The sequence below is a fragment of the Leuciscus leuciscus genome, assembly GCF_965113295.1.
Source record: "Leuciscus leuciscus genome assembly, chromosome: 15".
NCBI classification, from domain to species: Eukaryota; Metazoa; Chordata; class Actinopteri; order Cypriniformes; family Leuciscidae; genus Leuciscus; species Leuciscus leuciscus.
The window spans coordinates 18,059,988-18,077,131 of record NC_138739.1 but is presented as its reverse complement, the minus strand read 5'-3'; the positions used below and the strand labels follow the sequence as shown (position 1 = coordinate 18,077,131).

General features: G+C 38.6%; 2 protein-coding genes and 1 long non-coding RNA gene across 9 annotated transcripts in view; 2 read left to right on the top strand and 1 right to left on the bottom strand.

The window, feature by feature from the left end:
- Positions 1 to 17,144, top strand: part of LOC309476306 (uncharacterized protein) — an 81,641-nt gene that overhangs the window by 30,345 nt on the left and 34,152 nt on the right. The gene's annotated exons all lie outside the window — the stretch shown is intronic.
- LOC309476067 (uncharacterized protein) overlaps positions 1 to 17,144 on the bottom strand; it is a 112,297-nt gene that overhangs the window by 83,738 nt on the left and 11,415 nt on the right. The gene's annotated exons all lie outside the window — the stretch shown is intronic.
- Positions 13,015 to 15,524, top strand: LOC309475417. 3 transcript variants are annotated; one of them, XR_014197640.1, is made up of 3 exons: positions 13,015 to 13,073; positions 14,049 to 14,129; positions 14,726 to 15,524. It is a non-coding gene; the product is annotated as an uncharacterized lncRNA (long non-coding RNA). The 3 variants fall into 3 exon arrangements; XR_014197641.1 differs by having other exon boundaries at positions 13,037 to 13,055; XR_014197642.1 differs by lacking the exon at positions 13,015 to 13,073 and having other exon boundaries at positions 13,696 to 14,129.

Below are 17,144 nucleotides of genomic sequence, written 5' to 3'. Positions count from 1 at the left end.
AATACAGAGCTGGGCTTGCTGAACGTCGGACAAGTCAACAAATTATATATAAGTGTGTTGCTTTACTGTTTATGGTTACCTAGCTTCTTACACGTAGGCTGTGTCTCCCTGTCACATTAGCTATGCAGCTATGCACTTACTTACGCTAATGTAAAGGTAGACAGCATCAAGTTACACATACTGTAACGCGAGTGTTGTACATTTCTTTGTTATATGGATAACCGTTTTCCTGTTGGTTATATGGCGCGCGCGATATCCGCATTTCAAGATCGCAGAGCTTGATGTAATTGTAATAAGATAAATTGCAGACGTTACAGATCTCTCATGAAAAGGCAACAGTAGCGTTAGCTACATGATAATAACTGTAAACCATCCGAATAAAGTACCGTATCCAAACATAATATTTTAAACTAACCATTCGGAAACGTCCTGCTGGAGCCGCTGAGTTGCAACTTCTTCATCCGTTGCTTCTCCATCTGGATCAGATTCTGGGTCAAACTGAAATGCTTGAACGACTGCGTGTCTTCGTGCCATTGCAATATATCCAACATAAACAAACATGCATGGTACCGTTGCGCAAGATGGTCAAGGCCACACCCACCCTCCACCTTGCGCTGCCTTTCTCCTCCTCATTAGTATTTAAAGCTACAGACACCGAAACGGCCCGTCTGAAGGAAACTCAATCTGGGACTTGCTTGTAGTGGCTATAATTCTGCACCGAGGCTGAATTTTTGGAAAGAGATTTCAGATACAGTACTAAGGACCACTAAGGACTATATTAAAGCCTACAAAAAGTAGCATGTCATGGGACCTTTAAAACATTTTTTATACAGATTTACGATTCTGGCAACCGACTGCGCAACACTTTTGGTCCCGACATGAGCAGTAGAACCTGCGTGACGCCGTGTGACGTAGGGTGATAATTCCCCTATAGACAATTTTTTGCTAGCTGGGTATGATTTTTAGCCTGACTACGTTGGACTTCCTACTTCCGCTAATTTAATTTCGCTCCTGTAGTCAGTCTGAAATAGCAGCCTATCTTTCAGTTTTCCATCGGCCTTCGGACGGCCGGGCCAATCAACGAACAGAGGGCGGGCTGAGAGCGTGACGTAGACGCTAAGCGCCGAGTTTTACATTGTAGGTTAGAGAAATCGAAAACCGAAACGACCGCGGAAATGGGAAACGAGACACGGGATTCAATTCGCTCTGTTATGGAGAACATTCCGGGGTTTTTCAAACTGAAGCCAGAACAAGAAGAGTGTTTGATAAACCTTTTAAATGGAGGTGATGGTGTGGCCCTACTCCCGACTGGTTTTGGGAAAAGTTTAATTTATCAATTGTTACCGTGATAATAGATGAAAACTATAAATAGAAAGTAGAAGAAATTATGAAAATGATTCTCAACTAGGCTAAGCTATGAAAGATTTAACAGAATGAATTTATGTACCATTGTACTTTATGCAATATGTGGGTAAAATGGACATAAATTAATATTCCCATTTAATGCAATGTATCTATACACTGTATCTAATGTGCAAATTAATGTGTTCTTGGAGCAAACTTTAATGAAAAAACAAGTGTAATAATTGGAGTAATCATTTAAAACATTTTAATAATAAGATGTAATATTTCATATGAATATTGATAACTTATTTCTATATTCACATGTATGAAATCAACGTCCTGTTCTGTATCAGAAAGTCATTTTTTGATAAAAAAAAGAAAAAGAAAAGAAAGGCCTGCCGGGTTTTTCATCGCAGATTTAAACGTGCTTAGTCTGCATGTCTCTTTAACATTCTCATATGAAAAAAAAAAGTGACGGAAAACAAATGCTACGCGTTCATAAACCGCACCTAAAAGCTGTCACAACGAACCAGCAAGTAATGATTATGAATATGTAAAACATTGCAATGAGACATTTTAATTGTTTATTGCAAAGATGAAGTTGACGATAGGCTACTCACTCGCGATCTTCAGTAGTGAATGCGCCGGGCCGGAGAGAAATGCACATTTCGATTACATAGTTTTATTTTGTTTTTGAATGGATCTGTTTAAAAGTAAAGATTTCAAGCTTTCTGTAGATAATAGATATATTTTAAAAAAATGTAGGTCTGTGAGGCGAGTAGGCTACCTTTTATACGCTGAGTTTCGGGATGATCTTAAGCTCCAGTTCAGGCGCCGGCTTGATTATATAGGCTATATTTAGCCTACTTTTTATTTAGGCTATTAAATCCAGGAAATTGGTTAATGGAAAATTTATTAAAATTAAGATACAATTAATACAAAACTAAAGTCGATTTAAAGAAAGGCTTTGTGCTTTCTGTTTGAGGTCTCTGTGAAAGTTTTAAAGTCTTTTAGTACCACTTCTATAATGGAGAACTGTCACGTAGCCTAACATTGTTTTTTTTTTTTCTCATAAATGCGAAAACGAAAAATAAAAGACAAAAGACTTTTTTTAAAAAGATAACATGTTGAACACTGATCATTAAATCAAACAACAATATTGGTGATGATGAATTCAAAGTTTTTTTTATTTTTATTTTTTATTTCAAAACGCTATAAATCCATCCATTTGTTTCCCCAAAACGTTATAAATCCATAAATGTTTTTCCAAAACGCTATAAATCCATCAGTATGCAGTAACTCGTAGCCCCGGGGCCCAGTGAGGTCTTAATGCGGCCCTGGTAATGCTCTAATCTTGAAATTAAGTTGCAGCATTTCCAACAGACTCGTGAGGAACAAAGAGCTGTGTTTAAAAGATCTAATCCTAAATTTGAGAGTTGGCTACAAATATTTTCTTGTTTCACTCTGTCAAAAATATGTTTAGAGGCTGTGATTGTACCGTGGATGCGTAGATTAACTTCACATAATTTGCAAAAGTCGTTTACAGCCATGTTCACTCCGGTATTTCGCTCGCATCATCATGTGTTTACAGCAGGTTTACAGTGGAAGTTCGATCATAGATTTGAGTTCGATGCATGATGTCTGTGGTTCGATGCGGCTGTACAGGCGCATAACATACGTCATAACTAAACTTATCTGATTGGCTTACGGGTAACCAATGATTTTAAACTTCAGACAAGCGCCCCCTAGCGAGAGAGAAAACACTTCTCCATTATGCCATTCCAGACTCTGTCTACGAAGCAAAGTGAAGTAGCAGAGTCTGCTATTACCAGGCTATATGATTTTGGCAATAATGCCAAAATTCCATTATAATCGCATATGAGGGTGCATACCAGAGATGCTCACAAGTCTCTGAGCTAGAGTCCAAGTCAAGTCTCAAGTCTTTGAGCTAGAGTCCAAGTCAAGTCTCAAGTCTCTGAGCTAGAGTCCAAGTCAAGTCTCAAGTCTCTGAGCTAGAGTCCGAGTCAAGTCTCAAGTCTATTGTGGTTATAATAAGTGTTGCATCACGTACAGCGACCCATCCAGGCTGCTTAGAACACTGCATAGCTATATATAAGGAATTTAAAGCATGTAATATGTTATTATGACTCCTTTATTTATTACAGTATCAGCTTTGATTTTGGTATATAATCAATGTAAACAGGCTATTGCAACATGACAAAAACACCAAGAATGCTTTACTTTTAAGTTATCTGTATTTTGCCTTGTAGCATGAACATACAGTACAGACCAAAAATTTAGTTTCTGAAGAAAAAGGACTCCCTTGTCTGTCGCTGAATTATAATGAAAGGCCTTGGCTCCTATTGTGCTGGCTCTGTGGGGCTATAAGACCAAATATATAAAAATGTTATACCTTACACTTACAGTACTAAAATTGACATACTCCTATTTAGTGCAAAACTGCAAAACATCACATTGTAGCTAAATGCAAAACACTATTGCAACGAACCAAATGATGTGACATATACTATTATAAAAATATTAGAGGTGGGCATAGATTAATTTTTTTAATCTAGATTAATTTTGAAATTAATCTAGATTAAAATGGCTCATTTGAATTCTGCCGAAGGCATTCAGAATATGTGTGCTACCCAAATAATGACTATAAAAGTAAGTCTTTGAGAACGGGTTTCTCAAGCCAGGTGGCGCATTAGACCAGGGGCTCATCTCCTGTTTCGAAAATGCATCACAAACTGCTTGAGAAAGCTGTTCTACTCATAGACTGTAAAAGGTTACTACTGTACTGTTACCGTCCATAGGGAACATTAGGTAGGCCTATGTTATTATCAACTACTATAGGCTATCAATTAGGGATGGGCGATATGGCCTAAAATCTATATTGTGATATACATTGCAGCCTCTTGCGATAACGATATATATTATAATAAAACCATTTCAGAACAGGTTACACAGACCCTGCTAAACAACTGCTAATTTTTTTTTTTTTTTTTTTTTTTTTTAAAGGGTGTATGTAGTTTTGAGAACATATTGTGCAAAACTGTAAGTATACAACATAATTTTGCAGATAAATAAAATTTAAGTACACTAGCTGCAGACACTTAAGTAGGGATGGGTATCGTTAAGGTTTTAACGGTATTACTACTCTTACCGATACTCCTTATCGATCCGGTACTTTAACGGTATTCTTATCGGTTCTTTTTGTTATATTAAAAAAAGGGGGGAAAATTATTTAGAACATAATTAATATTGCTTTATATTTTGACATGTAAAATAAATATCTATAGCAAAAGAAAAAGCAATGCTTTAACAAAACAAATAAAACATGTATGTTATGCAGAAGGGTGCAGGCTTTTGTGTTTTATATAGACAGACAGGACGCCAAAAACAAAGTACAAACACATGGTCAAACAAAACAAAAAAAGTATACAATAAAACAAATATACAAATTATATACCCAGTGCTTTAATTTCAGTAATGTCTACTGACATTACTGTTCAGGAGTAATATGGGTTAAAAAGACATCTAATAAAGTCAGATGTAAAATAACACTGCATAGTTTATCATAGATAGATTAAAGCTTATATCATTCAAGAGCTGTGACTGTGTGACGGGTGCGTAGCTCACTTCACAGTTTAACTCTACCATGATTGAAATTGTCTATTTTGAAGTTTAATTTAATAGGGTTTATTTTATTTTTAAATTCCCTTAGTATAAGAAATAAACACAGGACAAGTTATCAAGTTAACAGTTTATTAAAGTTTGAATGTATAGAAGGGTGCACACTACTTATATTCTCTTTTGCTGTTAAACTCTACCTGAGTCCTAGATTCTTCTGGTCCATGGAGTGAACGGCCGCATTCCATGTGTCAGGAAACAAAGGGAGAGGCGGGGCATTAGCCTCCAAACTTGTACTGTTCTGGAGGAAATTGGACTGTACCATCGTAATCCAAATCGGAGGGAATCTTTTATTTAGTTTCATTCAGTTTCATTTTGTTCTGTTTGTTTGGAGTAGTTTTTGTATTGTGCTTCAGTTATTTGATTGCATTATGTTAGGTACGATACAGTGTATATTTTGTTGTAATTATTCTTAATTGGGGAACGTTTTCTTTTGATATTTACCTCTTATTTTTGTTTGGTAGAGGCTAAAGAGTATATCTAGCAGTGGTGAATCTCAGAGGGGTGTTCTGTCCAGCCATAGTAACATCATGATCTGCTGATCTTTAGTGTTTTTGTTTGTTTGTTATTTTGTTAACAGGGGAGATTTATTTTTTAGGTTTGTTTTATTTTTTTGTTAGATTCAGTTAATTTCCATCTTAAGTCTTTGATTTTTATATGGACTTTATTTTTGGAAATTACGTTAATTATATCTGCCCCTGTATATGATTTATTTTTGGAGGAAATAAATCGAATATATTTACTACCTGTCCTGCCTGTTCTTGGCCACACCCTTACAAATGGTGGCAGCGGTGGGATGTGCCAGTAAAGGACAGTGCTGAGTAGTGGTGATATGGCTCCAAAGAAACTGGCACAGTTCAAGCAACGAGATGAAGCAGTGTCGGTGGAGGAGTTCTCTGATGAGCCAGCTGCAGTTGGAGGAGTTCTTCAGAGGGCTGATGATCCTGGGCAGTTGACTGTGCAGGACCTGGCGGAGATGTTTCGTAAGAATATGGAATTTCAGCAACGACAAGAGGCCCAAATGGAGCGGGAGGCAGCTCGGCAGGAGCAACGCTGGAAAATGATGCAGCATCAATTTAACCTTCTCAGGGAGGAAGTGGATAATCGCACTACCCCTGACCCTGGAGGCTTGTTAGTTCCTGATCCTCCTTCCGAGATGCCGGAGAATGGGTCCAATGCCTCAGTGGCCTTTGCTCCAGATCCTGTTCGAGGTATGATTGAGCCCAAGTTGCAGAAATTGGAAGATTCAGATGACATTGAACATTTTCTCACCACTTTTGAACGCATGGCTCTGGCCTGTAAGTGGGGAAAGAGTGAGTGGGCCCTTCGGTTAGTTCCTTTATTGACTGGTAAGGCTAGGAGTGCCTATGTGCACATGGGGATTGAGGAGACGTTGGAGTATGACAAAGTAAAGTCTGCCATATTAAGCAAGTATGCCATTAATCCTGAAACGTACCGTCAAAGATTCCGCTCATTAGGGATCGAGCCTGATGAAACGCCAAAGGAACTTTATGTACGACTTCGAGAACTTTATGAAAAATGGGTGCAACCAAAGGGAAAGACTGTAGAAGCTGTGGGGGAAGTGATTATTTTAGAGCAGTATTTGAGAATGCTTTCACCAGACTTGCAGGTATGGGTAAGGGAACACAACCCTGGTACAGCTGTTCAGGCTGCTTCCTTGGCTGATGTTTTTGTAGCTGCTCGCTCTCGTTCCCAAGTTTGGTATTCTGCTCAAAGGGGGAATAGGGAAAATAGGAGTTCGTCAACATTTGGTCGAGGTGAAGGTAAATTTAATTCCTCTAGTAAGAAGCTTAAGGTTATAGATAGTCAGTTCTCTAGGCCTCTACCTCAGTCTAGTCAGGTGCCCATTTGTTACTATTGTGGACAGGAAGGGCATAAAAAGCCAATGTGTCCTAAGCTATCTGTTAAGATTTCCCAAATATGTTCTGTACCAACAGAAAAGTTGACTCCACCTCAAAGCCTGACTGTTCCTGTAGAAGTGAATGGGAAAAAGGTGAATGCATTAATAGACACTGGTAGTATGCAGACGCTAGTGGAAAGTCAGTTGGTGCCAAAATATTACGAAGAGAATGAAGGTAGTGTTGTCATTAGATGCGTTCATGGTGAGGAGCAGATTTACCCTATAGTAAAAGTGCAGGTAGTGGTACAACAGCAACCCTATTTGTTGAAAGTAGGGGTAGTAGAAACATTGCCGTATCCTGTGATTTTAGGGCAAGATTTTCCTCTGCTGTTGAACCTTTTGCCTTTTGACTCTGTTTGTAGTATGGTGATGACCCGAGCTCAGGTTAGGCAGTCTATGGATGAGTCTGAACCCTTTAAGAGTCTTCCATTCTTTGATGCTGAGCTGGAAGCTGGTCCAGTTAAAGTAAGGAAATCTAGAAGGCAGAGAAGGCAAGAGAAGTACAGATATGTGGAAACTGATGCTCAGGTACAGGGTGGAAAGCTGGATGAATTGATTGGGTTTCAGATTCCCAGTAATATGGCTGAGTTGCAACAAACTGATCCTGTTTTGTCTTCACTGTATCAACAAGCTATTTTGACAGGTAAGGAAGAAGGTGTGAAGTCTGTAGAGAGTAGAGTAGTAGAGAGGTTTGTTCTTCAAGAGAACGTGCTGTATCGACAACAGGGAGATGGTTTACAGATGGTGGTACCTAAGGCAGTTCAAAATATAGTCCTGGCTTTGGGTCACTCAATTCCCTGGGCAGGTCATCTGGGTAGGCAGAAAACGCTGGCTCGAATAAAGAAACATTTTTATTGGCCTGGCCTTAGAGCGGATGTTGTAAAATTCTGTAAAACCTGTCCTGAGTGTCAGTTGACCTCTAATAGACTCCCCTCTAAAGCTCCTCTTCATCCTCTTCCAGTTATAGGAGTCCCATTTGAACGACTTGCTATGGACATAGTTGGTCCAGTTGAAAAAAGTAGAGCCGGGCATAGGTTTATGTTAGTGGTGAGTGATTATGCTACCAGGTATCCAGAGGTGTTTCCTTTGAGGACTATTGGAGCTAAGCAAGTAGCTACCTGTTTGATTCAGTTGTTTTCTCGGGTAGGATTTCCTAGAGAGATACTGACTGATTGTGGGACCAATTTCACCTCAAACCTCTTAAAGCAAGTCTACCAGTTATTGAGCATAAAGGGCTTGAAATCTACGCCGTTCCATCCTCAAACGGATGGATTAGTAGAGAGGTTTAATCAAACCCTCAAAAGTATGCTCCGTAAATTCATCAATGAGACCGGTGCAGATTGGAATCAATGGTTGCCTTATTTGCTCTTTGCATATCGTGAAGTACCCCAGGCCTCAACCGGTTTTTCACCCTTCGAATTGTTATATGGCCATGATGTGAGAGGACCACTGTCTCTGTTAAAGGAGACCTGGGCCGGTGAGAAGGGAGAGGGGGAAGGAATAGATGTTGCATCCTTTGTCGTGGCAATGCATGAAAAATTGCAAGGAATGACAAATTTAGCTCAAGAGCATATGGCAGAGGCTCAGCAGAAACAAAAATCCTGGTATGATAAGTCTGCAAGAACTCGTTCATTTGTTCCAGGTCAACAAGTGCTGGTGATGTTGCCCACAGTGTCCAGTAAGTTGTTAGCCAAGTGGCAAGGGCCTTTTAAAATACTCAAGCAACTAGGCCCTACAACTTATGAGATCTCAACCCCAGGACAAGCCCGTTCAAAGAGAATTCTGCATGTAAACCTTTTGAAAGAATGGTCCCCTCGGAAGGAATGTCTGCTGATTCGGTCTGTGAAGGATGAGGAAGAGGTGGAAGAGCAGTATTTTCCTGTTCAGAATTCTGCAGTGCTCAATTTGGATCATCTCTCTGAGTCCAAGCAACAGCAACTTCAGTCTCTGTGTCATCCTGAATTGTTCCAGGAGGAGCCAGGTCGAACAAAGCTGGTAGAGCATGACATCATCTTGAAAGAAGATGCAGTTCCAAAGAGACTGAGTTATCGTGTACCTGAAAGATTACTTCCAGCTCTTAAAAAGGAATTGGACTTGATGAGTTCTTTGGGGGTGATTGAACCTTCCAAAAGTGAATGGTGCAGTCCTGTGGTCTTAGTACCTAAAAAGGATGGAACTACCAGATTTTGTATTGACTTTCGATATTTGAATTCAGTTTCGAAATTTGACTCGTACCCAATGCCTCGTATTGAGGAATTAATTGAACGCCTGGGTAATGCAAAATATCTGAGCACTGTTGATCTATGTAAAGGTTACTGGCAAGTGCCTTTGAGTTCCAGATCCAGGGAATTGACTGCTTTCCGGACTCCTTGGGGTCTGCATCATTTCAAGACTATGCCTTTTGGCCTGCATGGGGCTCCGCCCACTTTCCAAAGACTAATGGATCAGGTATTGCATGGCATGTCTGATTTTACCGCAGCCTACCTTGATGACATTGTGATTTTTAGTGAAACGTGGGAAGAGCATCTGAAGCATTTGCAGATGGTTTTAAGACGCATTCAAGAAGCGGGACTGACAATCAACCCTGGTAAATGTGCCCTGGCAAAGAAAGAGACTGAATACCTTGGGTATGTCCTGGGGAATGGGGTCATCCGGCCACAAGTGGGGAAGGTGCAAGCTATTAAGTCCTGTACCCTACCTAAGACCAAGAAACAGGTGAGGTCTTTTCTCGGATTGGTTGGGTGGTATCGTCGATTTGTGCCCAATTTTTCTTCTAGAGCTGCTGCCCTAACAGATCTGATTAAGAAGAATGGCCCAAACCAGATTCAGTGGACGGAGCAGGCCCAGAGAGCTTTCCAGGACATTCAAGGAGCTCTACAGGAAAGTCCAGTGTTGCACAGTCCCAGGTTTGATCAACCATTTGTTTTACAAACCGATGCGTCAGGAGTTGGACTTGGAGCAGTGCTACTTCAGGGAGAAGTGGGAAACTATCACCCTGTGGCTTATATTAGCCGAAAACTGTTTCCAAGGGAAGTGCGCTATTCCACTATTGAGAAGGAATGCTTAGCAGTGAAATGGGCCTTGGACTCCTTAAGATATTATCTCTTGGGCAGGCATTTCACTTTAGAGACTGACCATCGAGCACTCCAATGGTTGAATAACATGAAGGACACTAATGCCAGGATAACCCGCTGGTATTTGTCTCTGCAACCCTACCAATTTACAGTTCTCCACCGGCCAGGAAGAGAGAACCTTACTGCTGACTTCCTTTCCCGCCATGTGAGCGAGGAACCGGAGGTGGGGGAGAGTGTGACGGGTGCGTAGCTCACTTCACAGTTTAACTCTACCATGATTGAAATTGTCTATTTTGAAGTTTAATTTAATAGGGTTTATTTTATTTTTAAATTCCCTTAGTATAAGAAATAAACACAGGACAAGTTATCAAGTTAACAGTTTATTAAAGTTTGAATGTATAGAAGGGTGCACACTACTTATATTCTCTTTTGCTGTTAAACTCTACCTGAGTCCTAGATTCTTCTGGTCCATGGAGTGAACGGCCGCATTCCATGTGTCAGGAAACAAAGGGAGAGGCGGGGCATTAGCCTCCAAACTTGTACTGTTCTGGAGGAAATTGGACTGTACCATCGTAATCCAAATCGGAGGGAATCTTTTATTTAGTTTCATTCAGTTTCATTTTGTTCTGTTTGTTTGGAGTAGTTTTTGTATTGTGCTTCAGTTATTTGATTGCATTATGTTAGGTACGATACAGTGTATATTTTGTTGTAATTATTCTTAATTGGGGAACGTTTTCTTTTGATATTTACCTCTTATTTTTGTTTGGTAGAGGCTAAAGAGTATATCTAGCAGTGGTGAATCTCAGAGGGGTGTTCTGTCCAGCCATAGTAACATCATGATCTGCTGATCTTTAGTGTTTTTGTTTGTTTGTTATTTTGTTAACAGGGGAGATTTATTTTTTAGGTTTGTTTTATTTTTTTGTTAGATTCAGTTAATTTCCATCTTAAGTCTTTGATTTTTATATGGACTTTATTTTTGGAAATTACGTTAATTATATCTGCCCCTGTATATGATTTATTTTTGGAGGAAATAAATCGAATATATTTACTACCTGTCCTGCCTGTTCTTGGCCACACCCTTACAGACTGATTTTCTCTTTGCCTTTTGTTGTTTGATTCACATTAATGAGCAATCGTCAGCAGGATTATTAGACTGCTGCCTCTTTAAGACCAAATGCAGATCTAATCATTATTAAGCCTCATATTTTCTCCCAACTATTTACGCCGATTTAAGACATAAACTGTATTTAAGTGAATAAACTGTTTAAGTGAATCTCCAAGACGGCCATTTTGACATATTTGTGTATTTGATCGTTTAGATGCGCACACGAAGCCCAAAATATACGTTGCTTGTCTCGTTGCGATGTGTTTCGGAACGCGCGCCGCATTTTGGAACAGCGTCTATTGCGTCAATTTTGGTACTTTTAATAGCCTTTTATTATCAAACGCGTCCCGCAGTTTAGCAACAGTATAGACTACATTTTACAACAATCACCGATCGTGCAGATTCTGACGTTACTTTTGGGTTTTAGGGAGAAAGGACAGCGCATCGCTCTGTGAAGGGAAGGAAGTTGCGCTGGAAAGAATGTGGCTTAGTTATTAGTTTTTAATGGTTACACCTCAAATATCTTCTTTTTTATAATCATTGGAAGCCAAAATCTAAATCTAAAATAAAATTAGTTTAATATCAAAGATCTAAAGTGTAACCTTTTGAATGTTCTGTCCTCATCGTCACTCATTAAGCAGGGCTGTTGTGTTGCGCGCGCCGTGGCTTTGCGTGAAAGATCGCTCGCTCTCTCTCTCACACACACATACACTCCCTCTCTTTAGCAAAAATGCATCACAGACAAATGGTTCAATATATATTCGCAAGATAATAATTTCTTAATAGCAATAATAAATAGCACGTGTACTTTCATAATTTCTCCAGTACCGACAGCAGAACCGATAACGTCCGAGCTTAACGATCCAGCGGTCTTTCAAAATTCAGCACCGGGGCCCGTTTAATACCGGGTTTCGGTAGCCTACCCATCCCTACACTTAAGTAGGTCTAATGTTTATTATGGCTTGGAGCTTATGAAACCCCAAATTTAAAATTAGAATATTGTCTAACTGATGTCTTTTCAGTTAAAAAGAAACACAACAACGATTCTTAAAATCGGGCGCAGACAGAGATTATGTGCTACACCACTATATTGGGAATAATACGCGCACGCTGGTATTCAGTGATAGTTTCGTTTTGAATTTGAGGTGGTAGAACGGATTAGTCGTGTGTTAACTTACCGAACTGTTACCCCACACACTCTGTCTATATAGTTTGCTGCTGCTCGTCGGACGGCTTAAATACGAACCAAGTCCAAATAATGGATGTTGCACCCATCTTTTTCACCAGCTTTCACTTTCAGCCGTGTTTACTTAAGATGACGACGAATATGATGCGTTGCAGCCGGGTGTACCTCGCGACCGCGGGTAGATTGCGTCATCTCCCAACCCAACTTGGAGAATAGATTAACGGCGATATTATTTTTATCGCCCGATAAGAGTCTCGCGTTAACGCAGCACGTTAACGCCGATAACGGCCCACCACTAAAAAATATACTTTTAGTGACCCCTTTCCGTGGATGAAAAACACTGAAAAGCACTGATTGATCGATATCATATGAGGAATATACATTTCGGTAAGATGTACTGTATCTTTCAACAGCGTTCGTGTTTATTTACTATTAGCTAGTAGAAAGGATCGGTTCACGTGCCTAGGGCTGTGCGATATAGCTAAAAAAATTATCACGATATAATGTTTCATATCGTTCGGTATCGATAATTATTGACATTTTTTTAGAACAGTAGAAAAGTTTGAATTTAAACCATTGTTTTTTATTTTATTTATCCACATTAAGGCAAACAACTAATTATTTTAGTTTTAGCAGTCAAAAAAATGTAAAAAAAAATCTTCTTTATGTCTTTACCCAGCAAACATTGGTCCGACGGCAACGTCGTGTCCCTGGCCAAAAATAGTCGCGGTATGACGGCATAAATCGGTAAAAATATGTAACACAGAACATTTCCTAAAAATGCATTCAGATACATGTGTGCATGTCTACAGTTATCTGAGGTTGCATGTATAATTGTTATTTTGACTTTTAGCTACGTGTAGTTCAATATATACCATGTTGTGTTTCGGGTGAGAGAGGACGTCACCATGGCGATGTCTTTTACACGTGCATTTATAGTCCATCATGACCCTCTATGAAATCAATTGTGATAAAGCTGTGCTTAATCCTTGTGTGGTTAATACTGCAATAATTAATTAAATTTTTTATTAAATTAAAGTTTTAATAAGTTGTGTGAATACGTCCACTGACGTCCTTTACACGTCTATAGTATCGGGTGAGAGGACGTCACCTGGCGACGTCTTTTACACGTGCATTTATAGTCCATCATGACCCTCCATCATGGAATCCTTGTGAAATATGCAAAAGCTGTGCTTAATCCTTGCATGGTTAATACTGCAAAAATTCATTTAATTGCCCAAGTAGTTTTTAAGAGGTTGTGAAGACGTCCACTGACGTCCTTTACACGTCAAGGCTGTGAATACACGTCCACTGACGTCCTTTACACATCTAGTCAAGCAAGACAGAAAAAAAAACCCCAGGCATTATCTTTATGAAATACACGAATTGTATACAAAGTAAATATATTTACTTTATCTTGTTTAAATAAATTATAATCACACAGTTCCCAGTGTGGTTAAGTTAATGCAAAGCCTCTGCATTTTAGTCATTATTTCAACCTTAGCCTACCTTACCTTTTCGGTAATGTTGTGTTTTTTTTTGTTTGTTTTTTTATGGAATGTATGCATGTAAAACAGAAATATATCTGGTCACCATTTATGTCTGAGTTGGATGTAATTGCCAAAACTGTGCTGCCAAGATGTAACAAAAGATCTCCCGACATTACCAAATCCCGCGATAGGTTAGATTATCTCACGAGATGTTAACGCGTTTTCCCCATAGACTCACTCCGGAACACTGAAGTTTGAACAACCACGAAGAGAGGAGGAATTGAGGCCCATATTATTAAAAATCTACTGTTGGGTACGTACATTTTGTATTATTAGATTCACGTGCTAGAGTTTTACTTGTTTGACATGAATGAACCGAAAGAAATGATGCCCACATTGTCAACTGAAATTGGCTAACTGAGTTTGGCTAAAATTAGCTAGTAGGCTAAAAGTTGCTTTGAACTTATACAACGGTATACCATAGTATAAAGTATGTTTAATGATACAGTCAAAGTTATTACTGTAAATTATTAATGTAGCCTTTTGAGAGTTTCTTTCAGAAAGTAAATTATCTGAAGTAGAATGAAATGTTTAGCTGGATTTGAACATGTAAGTTTTCAGTAACTGCTTTAAAAATTTTGTAATTTTAGAATTGCTAAAGATGTCTATTCAGGGGACATCACAGCCCACCTGTCTTTATCAGAAATGTCCTGTTCACTTTCTCACTGTTACACACCTAGTTAAGGGTCTTTCTCAAGGGCACCACAGTGGTATTGAAGAGGCAGGGGACAAATGCTGTTTTGAATTTAGCTGAAGACCATACAAATATTTTGAAAATAAGTGCATGTCATTTACCTCAAATTTTTAATTTTCATTTATTTTAAAAAGAAATATATTCTCTTCCCTTAGATGCTGTGAAGAGGTGGAGCCCACATGCTACAGACACTGAAATTGATGCAGCAATGGCAGAACACCTGAAACACACTCCAGGAAGAGCTGGGGGTGGTGGATACAAAAAATGAGCCAAACAATGTGTTTAAGGGATAGTTCACCCAAAAATGAAAATTGTCATCATTTACTCAACCTCATGTTTCAAACCTGTATACCTTTCTATGCTAAACACAAAGATGTTTAGAAGAATGTTTGTAACCAAGCAGATGTCGCTTCCCATTAATAATAATTTTTTCTCCAATAATGGTAGTCAGTGGATGCTCTATTTGCTTGGTTACAAACATTCTTCAAAATATCTTCTTTTGTGTTCAGCAGAAGAAAGAAACTCATACAGGTTTGGAATTTGGTGAGTAAATTACATAATTTTCATTTTTGGGTGAACTATCTTTATATAATAATTCAGTATTTTGCAATTGGTATTTTAGTTTGGTTAACAAATCGAGAGCTTAGAATTATAAGGTTCTATCTCCGTTTATTGTAGTTTATAAAGCATCAAAGTTTTTAAACTCGGTTTATGTTTTGTGAGATGGAACCTTTTATTTTATTAATAACTACTAACAATTTTTTTTTTTTTTACAAAAATAACACCACACAGGCATTAATAAACACCTAATGGATCAGATTGTCAAAAACTCAATTTCAACCAAAAGTGGAGATAGAACCTTAAAATTCTAAGCTCACGAAATGTTAAACATTGAAAAAAATAAAGAGAAATTTTGGCTGTTCAATATCAATAAAATGTTGTGCTTAATCAGAACATGCTTCTTTTTTGCTTATGTCCACAAATAATGTGTTATTGTTTTTGATGTACACGTGATTAAAACGTTTTATTGACGTTCAGGTCTGACTGGACCAATTTTGGACCTTTTTAGAACCTTTGTCAAGATGTGTAGGCTAAACCTCAAGACTTGATTGTCTTTCACGATGTTACACAATAGGTGTGTGATTATTTTATATGCAGGCTTATATATACACTTAAATTATGCAGCAACACATTTAAACACATATGACGACGCATTTAGACGTCCAGGGACGCGCAGAAGAGACGTGGAATTCACGGCCAGAAAAGACGTGGAATTCACGGCCAGAAATGACGTCGGTTCAACTTCCATTTTGGAACTATTTTTCAACCATGACGGGACGTCTCGGACGGACGTCTTTTCAACGGTCATTAAACGTCCAAATGTTTGCTGGGTAATTAAGATAAAAAAGTAAGTGTTAAAGAAACTCTTGAACTTAAAATGTTATAAAATGTGTGCAAAGTGCAATATAAAAGTGTAAACGTAGAAGAATCAAGGCAAACTTTGAGGTAGATCAACATCTGTAATAAGTAGGGGTGTAACGGTTCACAAAATTCACGGTTCCTTGGTGTCACGGTTAGGTACATTTTGAGATACAGCAAAAAGAAAGAAATGCCAAAGAAATTTCCTTGATTTAAAAAAAATATATTATTAAAAAGAAAATATATTTTTAAATAAGTCTGAGTTTTCCCTACATCTTGAAACGTTTACTTTTATAAATGGGGGTAATATATTTGAAGGATGAACAAATGTGTTTTGGTCATCACATTAAAAATAACATTTAAATATGATAATATTTGAGTTTTGAAGTGCTGGAAAAAGATGTGTGATGTGATGTACTTGAAAGCATTTTACTATTCCTGCCAAACATGGTTACTGTGAGTGTTACTACAGTACATTAAATCCATATACAATGAATGTTGCTGATCTATGGACTTAAATATTAGTTCATTCATGGCACAATGTTTCTCCTGGTTTCCACGTCAGCGCAGTTTGATCCGTTAATAACGGAGAAATTTGAATGTTTCTCACTCGATCTCACGCTGATGTTATTACTTCAGTGGCGAATTCAAATGCTTTCTTTACTGGATCTCTTAGCGCTGTGTAGTAACAGTGTCGCTTGATCAAGATCGGCTCGCGCTGCACTGACATTGATGGTCCAAACTGATAAACGGTCCGTGGAGCACAAAATAATAACGCAGTTTCGTTCCGCTTTCATTCCGCTTGCCATTTGATGTCGGGTGACGTTATGGTGGTCGCGCGTGCATTTGAATGAAAATATTGAGCGCTATATCGAACATTTTTTATATCGTTACCGACAATGGTGTACCGTCGATAAATACCGATACCGTTTTATCGCCCAGCCCTACACGTGCCGTTGGGGATCTGTCACGTCACATTTACAAGCGCCAAAACTGTATTTATTGTTTGAATTTCGTAATAGAATTGACAGAATTTGAGAGCTGAGATTTTTTTCTATCATAAGTAACCAACTCTGTCTAGTCTGTCGGTCTCCGTGTCCTCTTTGCCTGGCGATTTTTCTGTGCGTGAGAAAATGGATGTGTGGCGTGAGAGCG